Raw genomic sequence first — 15,000 nt, forward strand, 5'->3', positions numbered from 1 at the left:
GATTTTCAGGTTTGTTTCAACCATTTGGCGTTTTTCATTTATTCCAATTCTTATCCCTTTCTTTACATTTGCAACAAAATTTAAATCAGAGACCAAAGAGACCTTGAGTTAAAAATAAAAGTTCCAAATCACCATCTAAGAACCAGTGTGAAAAAATAAAAATTTTAGCTCTAGTTTAATCCCTTACTAAATTACTTTAATTGTGTCGTCAACATAATTTAGTTCAAAGGAACTTCATCCGGAAGCTTGACATCGTTCCAATAGTTGATTATGTCTCACTTATATATTGGAAAAATATTATACATTGCTGTTTTGACTTACCGTATAACTATTATTTCCGGTTCCCGGGAATTACTGGAAATTTTGGCGGTCTCAAGTTAAGTTTGAATTGTTTCTTAAACGTACATGTAAGGACGATTACCATTCCTTATTTACCTATAATTTTTGGGTGTTACTAATTGTTATCTAATATTTATTTAATTCGCTCAATTTTCTTTGTTGCTATTTATTACGGATTTTAAACACCATATTTAAATCTTTACCTATTTCTTCTTTCTTCTTTGTCTGCATCTTTTCCCACTTGTATGTGGGGTCGATGTTTTTGGCCAGTGTTCTCCACCTACCTCTGTCCCACACTTCATCATTCGTTAATCTCACAATCTCCGCTGGCCATATTGGTTTTGGCTAATTTTTCATGGTCGGATGCCTTTCCTGGCGCCAACCCTCCCCATTTACCCCGGGCTTTGGACCGGCACCAAGTTGAGGCTGGCTTGCCCCCCTCAATGGCTAGGTTAAATCTTTACCTATTTATTGTTTTTTAAATAGATTTATATTTTCTTTATTCATTCTCACACGGACTTTCTATTGTTTGTTGAATATTGGACTTCTCCTTTAGTACATAATGATATTTTCAATAATGAAAAGCTCAAAACTTTTAAAAGTGCACATTTGAAGTTTCCAATGCAGTTTAAAGGTTTAAAGGCCGCCCATGAATGGCAAAGGCAAGGGACACTGACATTGCCCTAAGCAGGACAATGCTCTAGCGACTGATCATATTATACACGTATGATCAGTGCCGAAACCCCCTCTCCACCCAAGCTAGAACCAAGGAAGGCCAGGCAATGGCTGCTGATGACTCAGCAGATAGACCTATAGGCTTCCCCAAACCCCCCCATCCTTATCCCACAAGGATGATAAAGTTGGAGCGACCAAAGGAACTAACGAGTTTGAGCGGGACTCGAGACCCAGTCTGGTGATCACCAGGCAAGGACGTTACCAACAGGCCACCGAAACCTTTTAACTGTTGAACTATAATAGGGCGAACAAAAGTTCTTAAGCACCACCTGTGTAGCTGCATAATCGGCTCGCATCAACACCACTCTCGAATTTAAATCTAATTCTCGTATCTAGATGTTATGTGTGTGTAGCCTATATATATATATATATATATATATATATATATATATATATATATATATATATATATATATATGTATATATGTGTATATATATATATATATATATATATATATATATATATATATATATACACTCAATAGCTTTTTATGAATAGTTCACTGTTGAAATTTTCATTGCTGTCTGTTTTTGTTTTCCATACTTAATACCCACTAAAAAATTATATAAAGAGTTCAAATTATTTTCAACAGTACTAAAATATCTAAGTTTTAGTTATATTTTTACTACGATGATTGACAATGATATTATTCATAACAATGATGATTATCATCATTGCTATTTTATTGTTATTAGATGCTTTTGAAAACAAAAACTAGTTCACATTTTCCGGTTCTTTTTGATAAATGACTTCTCAGCTGTTAATACTAGAGGAAAATAGACTGATGTATAATTTGAGTGATTACTATAGCATTTAGGATATCCTTTGGTGAGATTTCCCTGCTTGTACGCGTTGCCTCAAGATTTCTTGTTTCACGCCAAGAGGTTTTGGCGGAAGGAGAAGCAGACGTTTATGGATAAAGGATGCTTCATTTGGTTCGTCATTCCTCTTGTCTGGAGTTGCGTCCTCCCATTAAGGCTGTCAACAGAGAGTGTAACAAAAGGAGCTTTGTGGTTTTAACGCTCGGGTGACCTAATGCGATTAGCAATGGAGAAAGCAAAGCTCATTTCGCAATCTTTTTTGTTTCTATGTGATCGTTTCTTTCTGTTTTCTCTGACATATTGAATGTTATATTTTTCTGAACCCACAGTATTTTGACATTAAGCGAGACATTCGCTTTATCTCTCAATGCTTTTGCTTTTGTAGCATAGTATCTTGGATAGGCATAAGTAATAATTCCAGTACTCTCTCTCTCTCTCTCTCTCTCTCTCTCTCTCTCTCTCTCTCTCTCTCTCTCTCTGTATATATGTATTAATGTATACTATATGTATGTATAAATATATGCGTGTACATATGTGTAACTATATATGCATGTACACACAAACTGACGTACACACATATGCATATAGCCTATACTATATATATATATATATCTGTATATATATTTATATATATATATATATATATATATATATATATATATATATATATATTTGAACGGACATACATACACTGTAGTATAATAGTAATGATAATAATGATAATAATAATAATAATTATGATAATAATAATAATAATAATAATAATAATAATAATAATAATAATAATAGTATCTTCATGGCTTCTAAGAATCGAATACAGCTTCTCTCCGGAAAATTGAGCTCCAGGAAAACTACATTTACCTTTTTCCATTTATTTTTCGGCGTCGACCTATGTCTCGAATCCCTTTCTTCTTCCTTTTTCTTCAGGACTCTTAATAAGTATGGTTGAGCAATTGCACTATATATATATATATATATATATATATATATATATATATATATGTATATACAGTATATATATACATATATATATATATATATATATATATATATATATATATATATATATATATATATATATATATATATATGTGTATACCTTAAAATGTATATTTGAACCTAGATGAATAAAATGTAACGTAACTTAGTCTTGTTTTTTTTTTTTTAATTACGGAAACAAAAGAGAATGAAAGAGATGTGGTTGGTTAATGTTAGTGATGATGATTGCTGGTAGGAAGTTCTCTTTCTCTTTCTCTTTCTGCATCTCTTTCTCTTTTTCTATCTCTCTCACGCTCCAGGCCATTTCTTGGAAATCACATAGACATTAGATGCGGGGAAGAGCCTTTTCCTTTAGAATCAGACGCGGGATTAAATGTACTGTGGTCTTTTCTAATGCGGATAAAAACAACGACGGCACAGATGAGTCGGTGGTTTGCAAATCGGGTGGGGTGACGTGAGAGATGGAAGAAGAAGAAGAAGAAGAAGAAGAAGAAGAAGAGGGGGGAATTTTAGATTAAAAGTATAAAGGGGCTGGAAGATGAGATGGGAAGGAAGTGATGGAGATGGGCAACTAGAGGATAAGGAGGTACGAAGAATATGATAACCATACTGTTGAAATAGATAGTAGATGAAGGTATAAAGACAGTATAGGGAAGAAAAGGGTAAGAATGAGTTGAACAAATTGTTAGAAATAAAGTATAGATGGAGAGGTTGATTTTGATAGTGAAAAATGAAAAGTACATAGGTGGAAGGAAGGAAGAAAATAAAAGATAGAAAGCAATTTAGGTAACTAAAAATAGCTGTAAAATAATGAAGAAAATGTCAAGGTGAAATAGAGGGATGACTAATTAAAAGATAAATAAACTAGGAAAGTAATAAGATACGATAATAGAAAAATGTAGAGAAAAAGGAAGTACAATATGAAACACCATGAATGCATTGAAGAGACGAAATGAAGGAAAAAGGAGCCTTTATGATAACTCGCAAAAATCTCGTGAAACGCTGCCGAAGAAAGACGCGACTCACGAAGTAATGTTCAGATGAAAATGACTGTTAACGGATGAATTGGACACAAGGGAAAGAATTATAAAAAAGCATGAAAAGATACGGGGAAAGAGGGCCCTAGTTCTAAAAGGAGTACCTAGACAATAGGAGCATTGTCTAAAACCTTTATTCTTTGTGAAACCTTTACTGGGATCTAGAGGGAGTGTCCGGTTCTACCCGCTCTCTTCTGCTTATTACAATGTAGAATCATATATACATAGACAAGGCAATGGAATTAGAGGTGTGCGCGCGCGCTCTCTCTCACATAGACTACATAGACTATATATTGACGCGAATTTTATACGTAGTCAGATTGATAAATGACGACCGTTATATAGGTACCTAGAGAGAGACAGGGATGGTGCAGTGACAGATATAACGGAGTCGTACTCGATCTAAAATATATGATTGAATAGAAAAACGTTAGGTAGTCAAGAAAAACCTAAAATCCCAATTAAGATTCACAGAAATTTAGAACAAAATTTCAGTAAAATAGAAAAGGGTTGGAGAGAATGAGCCCTAATCAAAACATTGAACCCTTTGAAAGTCACTGTCTTTGAGAGGAAGTCAGCGTTGGCGGTTTAGGGTAGTGCCATAGCCTCTGTACTATGGTCTTCCACTGTCTTGAGTTAGAGTTCTCTTGCTTGAGGGTACACTCGGGCACACTCTTGTATATAATTTTTCTCCTTGTTTTGTTAAAGTTTCTATAGTTTATATTGGAAATATTTATTTTAATGTTGCTACTGTTCTTAAAATATTTTATTTTTCCTTTTTCCTTTTCTTACTGGGCTAATTTCCCTGTTGGAGCCCATGGGTATTTAGCATCCTGCTTTTCCAGCCAAGGTTGTAACTTAGGTAATAATAATAATAATAATAATAATAATAATAATAATAATAATGAAAGCTAAATTCTAATTTGCGCATTAGTGTCTATCGAAGTTAACATATAAGGCTCTGTTATCTGCAATTTTTCAAACTTCCAAGTTCCACATCATAGAGTATGTTTGATATTCTCGAAGTAAATATCTAATGTGATAAATTAGTGTTGAATGTCGGACACCTAAAGTGGGTCTCTCTCTCTCTCTCTCTCTCTCTCTCTCTCTCTCTCTCTCTCTCTCTCTCTCTCTCTCTCTCTCATTAAAGCTTACCATGTTTATTCGTTATTTCTCGTAATATTGTCTGTCACAAAATAATCTTGTTGGGGCATCAATCATGGGCCAGCCTACTCTTTAGAAAACCCCCAAGACAAAGCACTTACGGACAGTACGCATAAGGGTGGGGGTTGAGTGAACCGCGCCAGATGACTTAAAAACAAAATCTTTGTGAATTTTTTGTTTTTGTTTTTTGTTTAGAAGTTTGCCTTTAATGGGATATGGCACTAACAGTCTCACACAATGGTTAGATTAGGTTTCCGTGGAAGCTCTAGATTACAACAGTGCTTTTCTTCCTGGGGACCCTAGATATAGAAATGTCCAAAGAACCAAAAGCTTTTATAAATCAGTTTCTAATTTTTATGGGATTCTAATTCGAAGATGGAGGATTATTTGGGAGCATTATTAATAAGCTCAATTTATTTTTGAGCGGCCTGTTGCTCTAAATTTATTAGAACCACAATGATTGTCTTACGGCGGGTACGGGTAGAATGAAAGCACTAAATTGATGTTGTTATATTATAAAGGAAAACTGGCATTATTTTTTTTTCGTGCAGCAATATTGTGTCTGGTACAAGCGTCAATAGGTCATAAGGAAGTCAAAAACCCATCAATTTTTTGCATGTTTGGAATAAATAATATGTTATGTTGTCTTATCCATGTACTAGATTGGTTACAGTTATTTCCTTATTAAATTAAATGTAGCGTAAATAGTTGAGGCAAAAATATATACAGACTTTTCAAGCTAATTTAAGGAAAAATGCAGAAATGGAATTTGATTATTGAATAACAATATTGTTTACATAAAAAAAAATTCTTCGAAAAAAGTCTGTATCAATGGTAGTTTATAATTCATTTGCATTACCAAAGAACAGGAATGAAAACTGAATTTATTAATTATGCATTTGACTGTAACATTGTGGAATGTTGTAGACAGATGATACCAAGAAGAAATAAAAATTCTTCAGCAATTGAAATGCTTGATAACAACTTACAACATTACTAAAAGTCAGCCACATTAATGGATAATGCTAGACCTTAAAGTAAGATATTCTCACAAAATAAAAATGACATAAATTAAAACAGGGAATTATGACCGGAATTTGGCTTGTAGCAAATTAAATATTTCTAAGTTACGAATTAAAAAATAAAGATCAATTGAAAAATGACGGAAAATATTCAAAATAAAGTTTAACTTTCGTGTACAAGGGACAAGAAAATGGGAAAGAAAAAAGACGAAATGTTTTAACGTAATCTGTGGTATGAAAGGACTAGCGAACGGTGGGTGTAATTGCGGCGTGAAATTGCTCAAATGTAGCGGAAGACTTGTGCTTCGGGGCCTTCTGCATATAATGTGTAATCAGGAAGCCTTTTCAAAGGGATTCTCGTCACTTGACATGGACTCTGCCATGATGGTTTACTTTGATGCTGTGACAAAAAGTTCACAAGTAAAATGCTTCGATAAAATAAAAGCGAAAATTTCGTAAGGCATAGATTTCTTTTGTAACATCGTGCGCACACACACAAATAAACGCTCGCTCACACACACACACACACACACACATATATATATATATATATATATATATATATATATATAATATATATACGCATATATATATATATATATATATATATATATATATATATATATATATATATATATATATATATATATATATATTATATGCCATAAGTACCCCACTGCAGGGCAAAATCCTCAGACATGGAAATGTAGAAACAACAAATTAGAATTATGGACGAACCTTTTGACAGTGTTGATGATTATACGTACTTAGGACAGACAGTGTTTCCCAAAGACATGAATTAAAAGAAGGAAAAGAATAGGATGAAAAGCTTTTGGTAAATAAAATGAGATTATGAAATGTAAAGTGCCACTTTCTCTAAATATAAAATGATTTAATCAGATGATCCTACCAGTATTAACTCATGCTCTGGAATCTTGGAGCCGTACTAAAGTCTTGGAGCTTACGCATGTTACAACTCGAAAGACTATGGAAGGAATAATTATTGGAATAACACTAAGAGACAGAAAACGAGCACAATGGATATGCGAACCAATTATAGTAGAGGATATTCTAACACCATGTAAGAAAAAGAAATGGATGTGGGTAGGACATATGATTAGAATGGCAGATAATAGATGAACATAAAGAATATCAGAATTGATCCCTAGATATTTCCAAAGAAGCATGAGAAGGAAGAGAAGACGATGGATTGACGAATTAAGAAAATTATATTTTATAAACTGGCAAAGAAAGACTATACAAACGCGATTGGGAGTCCATGTTTGACGCCTGAGTTCTGCTGTGGACTAGTAACAGCTGATAATGATGATGATAATATACATACATGCATATATATATATATAAATATATATATATATATATATATATTATATATATATATATATATATATGTATATATATATATATATATATATATATATATATATATATATAAATTTACACACACAGCAACAAATGCAGCCGTTTCTAGTTCACTGCAGAACAATGACCTCAGCCATGTCTTTATTCATGTCTGGGGTTTGGCCAGAAGGATGAAGGATGATAAGGAGAGAAGAGGTTTAGTGGAAGAAGATGCCTTGATCGAGGCCATTGGAGAGGGTGCTTCAGGCAACCGACCTTTTAATTTAGGGATAGTGGTGGGGGAAGAACAAGAAGAGTTTGGCCAGTTTTCATCACCATGTTGGCCATTGCAGGTTGGTGATGGTGGGAGACTTTTGTCTGATCGCTCATACCAAACCAACCAAGTATGGGCGTCCCTGACTGGTAGCCTAGAGCTTCGCTGATCATGGAAATATACAAACCCTTTCATCATGTTCAGGTATCCCCACTCAGAAAGGGATATATACATATACATATATATATATATATATAATATATATATATATATATATATATATATATATATATATATATACTATCTATCTATCTATCTATCTATCTATATATATATATATATATATATATACATATATATATATATATATATATGTGTGTGTGTGTGTGTGAAAATTAGTTTAAACGTGATTTGTGCTGAATTCATTAGCTGGTCTAATAATCAAACATGACGTTTATGAAGCTTTCTGCTGCTATCGAATCAAATATATCAAATCATTTTAGACCAAATATTTTTTTTTTTTTTTTTTTTTTTTTTTTTTGCATTTATCTAAACACAAATTGGGTGCATTTATTTGACTGAAGATGACTGAAATGTTTAGGTGGGGTCATCCAAACCTATATATGGTCATTTGGTGAGGGGACCTCAACGTTATCGTGTGGCAACTGGTATGTTGTTTTACAGGAACTAAGTACAAGAATTATCTTCTTCCGGGGGACATTTACGGTTGGTTTTATTATTATTTACAGAGCCTGTGAAAGTACTTTTCGTGTGAGGTGTATTGTCGCCGAGCTTCGGTACCGGAAGTTGATTTGTTTCTTTATTGGGTTTTTCTGTTTAGTTTGTGATCTTGAAAGATATTGATGACGTAATTGAAATGCAATGTAAGTGTACGATGTTATTTACAAAATTACTAGTAGTTGAATTGATACAACAGTTTTATTGACTGAAATAGGAAATCTGTGACTACCAACTGGAATAGGATTGGATTTATTAATATGGGTAATATAATTCAAAGTAGGAGCATGCGAGGCCTCTCAACGTCCAAGTTCAACTGAGGGAAAACCCAGTACTACGAGAAGTACTATGAAGGAATATTTTAAAGAGGTTGGACAACACAATGGAAGAAAGGATGAGGGAAGGGAACTATAGTAGAAACATATAAAACAAGTACTGCTCTGCTCAGGCCGAAGGAACGCTGCAGATATCCATGAGTATTGCCTACACTGGGCCCTGAGAGGGGTACTGACGGCACTGCTTCCCTATGGTGTGACCACCAATTGAAACACTCCAGTCCTTACCGAGAGATTAGAGACAATGCACATTTTTTTTATAATAAGTGATTTACTAGTATATGTTACACAACCATATCGTTGTATCAACCATTTGTGATGATGTAACAGGGTGATGGCAGTCACCTATCGTATGAGTGCCCGAACTGTTCATTATAAAATATTCACTAGTGATAAATTTTGCGTAGTCCATTATTTGTTCGTCATACTCCGAAGTGGTTCACGCGATATCGATCCAATATATTTGGAAAATGTCTTGGTGTTCAATTGCATTTTTCCTTTGATATTCTTTATCTTGTGGCACCGACTGAGTTTAGACTGATGGGTCACACTTTACAGCTATATTTTACTGTTTGTTTCGTTTGAATTTTTATTTACTGTAAATAATAATAATAAAAAAAAATCATCTGAATACAAATATATACTTTTGAGGCCTTCAATTGCGTTCCTTTAAAGAATTGCTGAAAATTTTCATACTGAAGTTTAGCATTGTTTTTCTTTATTTTTTTCCTATTTCTATTGAGTTCAAGGTTACATTTTTTGACAAGTTTTCTATCAGTTTTAAAGTTCGAGGTTGCATCTTGAAGTCCAGTTCGAGATTGTGCTTTATCACATTTCGTGTTTTCAAATGGAGTTCAGTTTGTTTTCATGTAATCCCTTTGTATTTATTGCGTACTTTAGCATTCGGTTCTATCCTTTTTTCCCTTTGTTTGAAATCAGTGTTTGTATCTTTGTACAGTACAGGATTACAGTTTTGTCATGTTCCTCATTAGATACAGAATGGCGATTTGCGTTTCCCCACCTTTTCCATTTATTGGGGAGTTTTGTTTATTGCATTTTCGTCCTTGTGTTTCTTTTCCGGAGAGTTCGTGGTTTCATTTCCGTCATGTTTATCATTCGATATAGATGCCGCAAGAGTGCTTTTAATTTAGTAATGATTTTACAGTTACTGTTGATTTTATATTGTTTTATCAAATTGTATGATTTTTTCATCCATACTTTTATTTATTGAATAATCATAAGAAAATCTATAACTGCATACTCATTAGTAATTCGAACAGTTTTCGTACCATTATACAAATGGCTTCGTAATGACGGAATTTCCTATTTGTTCTGTATGTCATTTTTATGAGCAAACGAAAGGATGAACAACCCAGTGCTTTTAATAGCCCCGATGTAGAATCATAAGCAAGCAATGTGTATGTATGTATGTATGTAAAGGTTTATAAAATTTCAATAAAAAAAGGCTGAAATCTTATTCATTAAGAATTCAGACTTAGACAGATGGGTGCATAATAATTTTTCTTCTTAATTGTTTCTACATACCATTCTTGAATAGCCTGCCAAACTTTTCAAACAGAGTATTTCACTAAGTTTCTTTATAAGAATACCACCAGATTATAATTAATTACTTTTTATTTCTTTTTATTATTATTTGAAATTGATGAATCGGCGTGTTTTAATCGGGTGAATGATTACTTTTATGTAAGTTTTATTTGTTTTCATTGGAAGAATCTGGATGGAAATATGCCAACAGTATTTTGAACACAATTTTAACATTGAAGCTGAAGACTGCTGTTTTAAAATCGCATTTTTCCCGACCTGGAATGATAAATCCACATATGATATAATCTTAGCGCTTGATAAAGGGTTATAAATCCCTTTAGCAATAATCATTATAATTACTATTGATTCCGTAGATGTCGCTCGATACGACTCTTTGCTTGTCGCTTAATACTATTTCTGACAATAACTGTTGGTAATTCGTTGAATGTTTCAAATCCTTTTTTTCGACAGTTTCAGGAATACTCAGCTTTTTGTTCTGTTCGCGCAATGCTGTTTTTGTCTATTTCTTTGAGACCCTTTTGTTCTTTCAGGGTCGTTCTTTGTTCGCCGGTGAATGTAATGCTTGATTAATATGTTCAGTTTTTACTCCTAGAGTAAAATGAATCTGTGATTCCGTAATTGACGACGTAAGTGCTCTTCACTTTATTGGTCGTCGTTTAGTTGTTTTAATTCAATATTTGCTTCTTTTTGTTTCCTGTGTTTCCTTCACTCTTCCTCTTTTATTAAAAGACCGCGCTTCTTCAAACGAGAGTGCCACTATTCTTTTTATCCATTTTAAATTTTTTCATGTATCTCTTTTAGTGTTTTCGGTTTCTGACTTATTTATAATTTTTCATATATCATGTTGGTCGCTAGAGCTAGTATCCGTGATCATTCGAGTCAAACATCGAAATTGATATTTTCCTCGTCTACCTTTTGATATTTTGTCATTGCTTAGCCCTCTTTGTAAAAGTGGCGGTTGATGGAGGAGGTCGTCCTCAAGCAACCACAGGCTCTTGGCCAAAAGCGTTCAAGATCGGAAAAGGAATAATATGGACGCTTGGGTTCGGTTTAAACCAACCGAGATGATGAGGACTTCGAAGATTTTCGTGAAGGGAAACGGATTATTTTTTTTTTACTTATTTTTTGTTTGGGTCAAGAATGTTTTTTGTACACTTTTTATATTACTGTTTATTGATATTCACTTCAAGGCAAAACACTACAATTCTTCTTTATTTTGTTTTCTTCGGGAAGGGCTATGCAAGTCATAGGGATACCCATCCCACAGACCTCTACATAGAAAAAAAAAATAACTGACTTTGCAATTGAAGGGAAGTAGATCTATCTTATACCAACCTGTTCTGTGCCGAGCTTCAATTTTTTACCAATCTATATAACTGAGCGAAAGGTTGCAATCATTCAGTTAAAGTAGATCCAAATCAAAATGTTAGATTTTATACGCTGATAAATAGATGCGATAATTTTTATTTGCTAATATTGTTATCATAATAACTGTATGAATAAGATCGGCATTTTATTCAGACCTGCATTGGTGCATGTGTTATTTTTATTTCCATAAAGAGGTGAAACTGCTATTGGTCAAAGTTCCTGTACTTGTTTTAAAACAGCACTTTCTGGTGTTTTTAACCGTTTATGCTAACTAAGAACTCTCGTATTCATATCATTGTGTGACCCATGCATAAAGATGTTATTCATAATGTAAGATGCTCAAGTGTTGTTGTTGCCTTCTTGTACAGCGAGGCAAATATATATATATATATATATATATATATATATATATATATATATATATATATATATATATATATATATATATATATCTTTTTGTCTTTGGTTGCTCATCATCTTAAACCTATTTTTAGATTTTGATTTGTGTAATGTTGGTAGTTTTAAAGACACAAGTTTCAAATTCGTTTTTAGACAAAAAAGAAAAACATTAAGGACTACCTATACCCTTTTTTAAAGTATCCCAGAGTAAAGCATTTACATTTTCGTCCATCGAAAACCCCTTTTGCATTGCTTTTAACGTTTTGTTAGTAAAGGGTAAATAGAATCCTGAAGCTGTGTTCATTTACCCAGAGAGCTAATAACCAAAAAAGTATGTATAGTGCCAAATAATATCCTATAGATTTATTATCAGATTTTACTCTCTCTCTCTCTCTCTCTCTCTCTCTCTCTCTCTCTCTCTCTCTCTCTCTCTCTCTCTCTCTCTCTCTCAGGAGAATTATTGTTAATGAGCCTTTAAACGCCTTCCCTAACAATGTATCATTTGGACACATTAACACCGGACATTAACACCCGGTGTTTTAGCCTCTGTTCAGCCAGACCCCCACCGGTGCCAAACTTAGTAGCCAGGACGCTAGCTGAAGTTTAACCGTAATGATTTGCAACGCCCTACCTTCCTTTGGTAGGGAACATACACATGAACCAGTCGAAGTACGTTGCTGTTCAGTTCATATCGTGTTTTGTCTTCATGGTTTTATGTTTGTTCATGGTCCTTATGAATTAATGTCTTCACGGAATACTATTACTCGCCTACTTTAATGTTTTTTTGTGTTCAAAGTTTATGCTTCAATCTTCAATCTTCTTTCGTCAGGTAATTCAGACATTCTGGATCAGAGTTCATACAAATACCTTTTCACTTAGTTGACATATTGTTGTGGTCTCCTTGTCCGTGTAATCTGCTTCTTAGAGCCTCTGCTTGAATATAGTGGCTATTTCGACGTTTTGTTATGTGCAGGGCCAGTATGGATTTATAGTACTGTCATATTGTATGTCTATTTAGAAAATTGAAATTGCTGGAATGAATTACATTTACTAGAAAATTTAGTAAATATTTGTTTATTTTGAGAGAGAGAGAGAGAGAGAGAGAGAGAGAGAGAGAGAGAGAGAGAGAGAGAGAGAGAGAGAGAGAGAGAGAGAGAGAGAGAGAGAGAGAGAGAGAGCCTAAGTTAAATCAAATCAAAACCAAATTTTTACTTATAAATGCTCCTAATAATGGTAATCGCACCTCTAGTTTGAGTTGTCTGTTTCATGTTTATTTTCTATTTTAGGAATCTCATTGATATGTGTTTGTGACCTTCCAACATTTTACTACTACCGTTAGAAAGTTATTGGTCTTTTCACTGGTCAGACAGTACTACATTGGATCCCTCTCTCCGGGTCCGGCTCATTTTTCCTTTGCCTACACATATACCGAATAGTGTGGCCTATTCTTTCTCACATTCTCCTCTGTCCTCATGCACCTAACAACACTGAGATTACCAAACAATTCTTCTTCGCTCAAGGGGTTAACCATTGTAATGTAATTGTTCAATGGCCACTTTCCTCTTGGTAAGGGTAGAAGAGACTCTAACTATTGTAAGTAGTTCTTCTAGGAGAAGGACACTCCAAAATCAAACCATTGTCCCTTTAGTCTTGGGTAGTGTCATAGCCTCTGTACCATGGTCTTCTACTGTCTTGGAGTACAGTTCTCTTGTTTGATACTCGGGTACTCTAGTCTATCTCATTTTTCGTCGTCTTGTTTTTTAAGCTTTTATAATTTATATATACAGTATATATATATATATATATATATATATATATATATACACATTTATATATATATATATATATATATATATATATATATATATATATATATATATATATATGTGTGTGTGTGTGTGTGTGTGTATAAGATCTATTTTAGTGGTTTTACTGACATTAAAAATATTCTGATTTAATTGTTAGTTGCTTCTCCTGTACTTTATTTATTTCCTTGTTTTCTTTCATCCCTGGGGTATTTTTCCTCTGTTGGAACCCTTGGTCTTAAAGGATCTTGCTTTTCCAACTAGGGTTGTAACTTAGCTAGTAATAATAATAATAATAATAATAATAATAATAATAATGATAATAATAATAATAACAATAATAATAATAATAATGATGATGAAGATGAGGAGGAGGAGGACAACGGTCCCTGGTTGACATGAATTTTTTTATTAACTGATAAGTTGCCATGAAGGCCAAGCGTCGAAAACTCTTTCCCCTGAGCTCTTCTAAATGCAGAATAGAATTTCTCTATGAAATTAGAGTTTAGTAAGAACTAACCAAATATTGACGTCGGATCGATGATCTTTTCCAGTCTGACTGCCAACTAATTTCTTTAGTGTTTTCTGTAATTAACACCCTTTCTGCAACATAATTGGAAAGTCGAAATTTAAAGTAAATATGTTAAGTAAGTGAAAATGCAAAGAAATCTGAATTTTACATATCATGTAAATGCATGAGATGCCTTGAATCTAAACCTCATTTAGCAAGATAACCTGGCCATTCTTTTCTACTACCCACCACACAAAATGACGCTGAAGACAGAAAATATATTTTATTTCGATGTGTTTTTGGGATTCATTCATGAACCTATTTTCAAACCCCGTCAAGTATCTTTGTTGCGTCTAATCGTAGCGAGTCAGTTGAATAAAAAAAAAAAAAAAAAAAAAACTGAATCAGCTGAACGAAGTCATATAGCCTTTGAATCAGCTGCCAACCTCAATAAAGCCTTTGAATCTTTTCAAAAACTATTAAAACTGATTTAAATGAACAAACGAATAAACAAGTGACAGTAA

General features: G+C 33.4%; 1 protein-coding gene across 1 annotated transcript in view; it reads left to right on the forward strand.

Moving 5' to 3' along the window:
• Positions 1–15,000, forward strand: part of LOC137655746 (uncharacterized) — a 599,608-nt gene that overhangs the window by 77,130 nt on the left and 507,478 nt on the right. The gene's annotated exons all lie outside the window — the stretch shown is intronic.

This window comes from Palaemon carinicauda, chromosome 16 (assembly GCF_036898095.1).
Source record: "Palaemon carinicauda isolate YSFRI2023 chromosome 16, ASM3689809v2, whole genome shotgun sequence".
Lineage (NCBI taxonomy): Eukaryota > Metazoa > Arthropoda > Malacostraca > Decapoda > Palaemonidae > Palaemon > Palaemon carinicauda.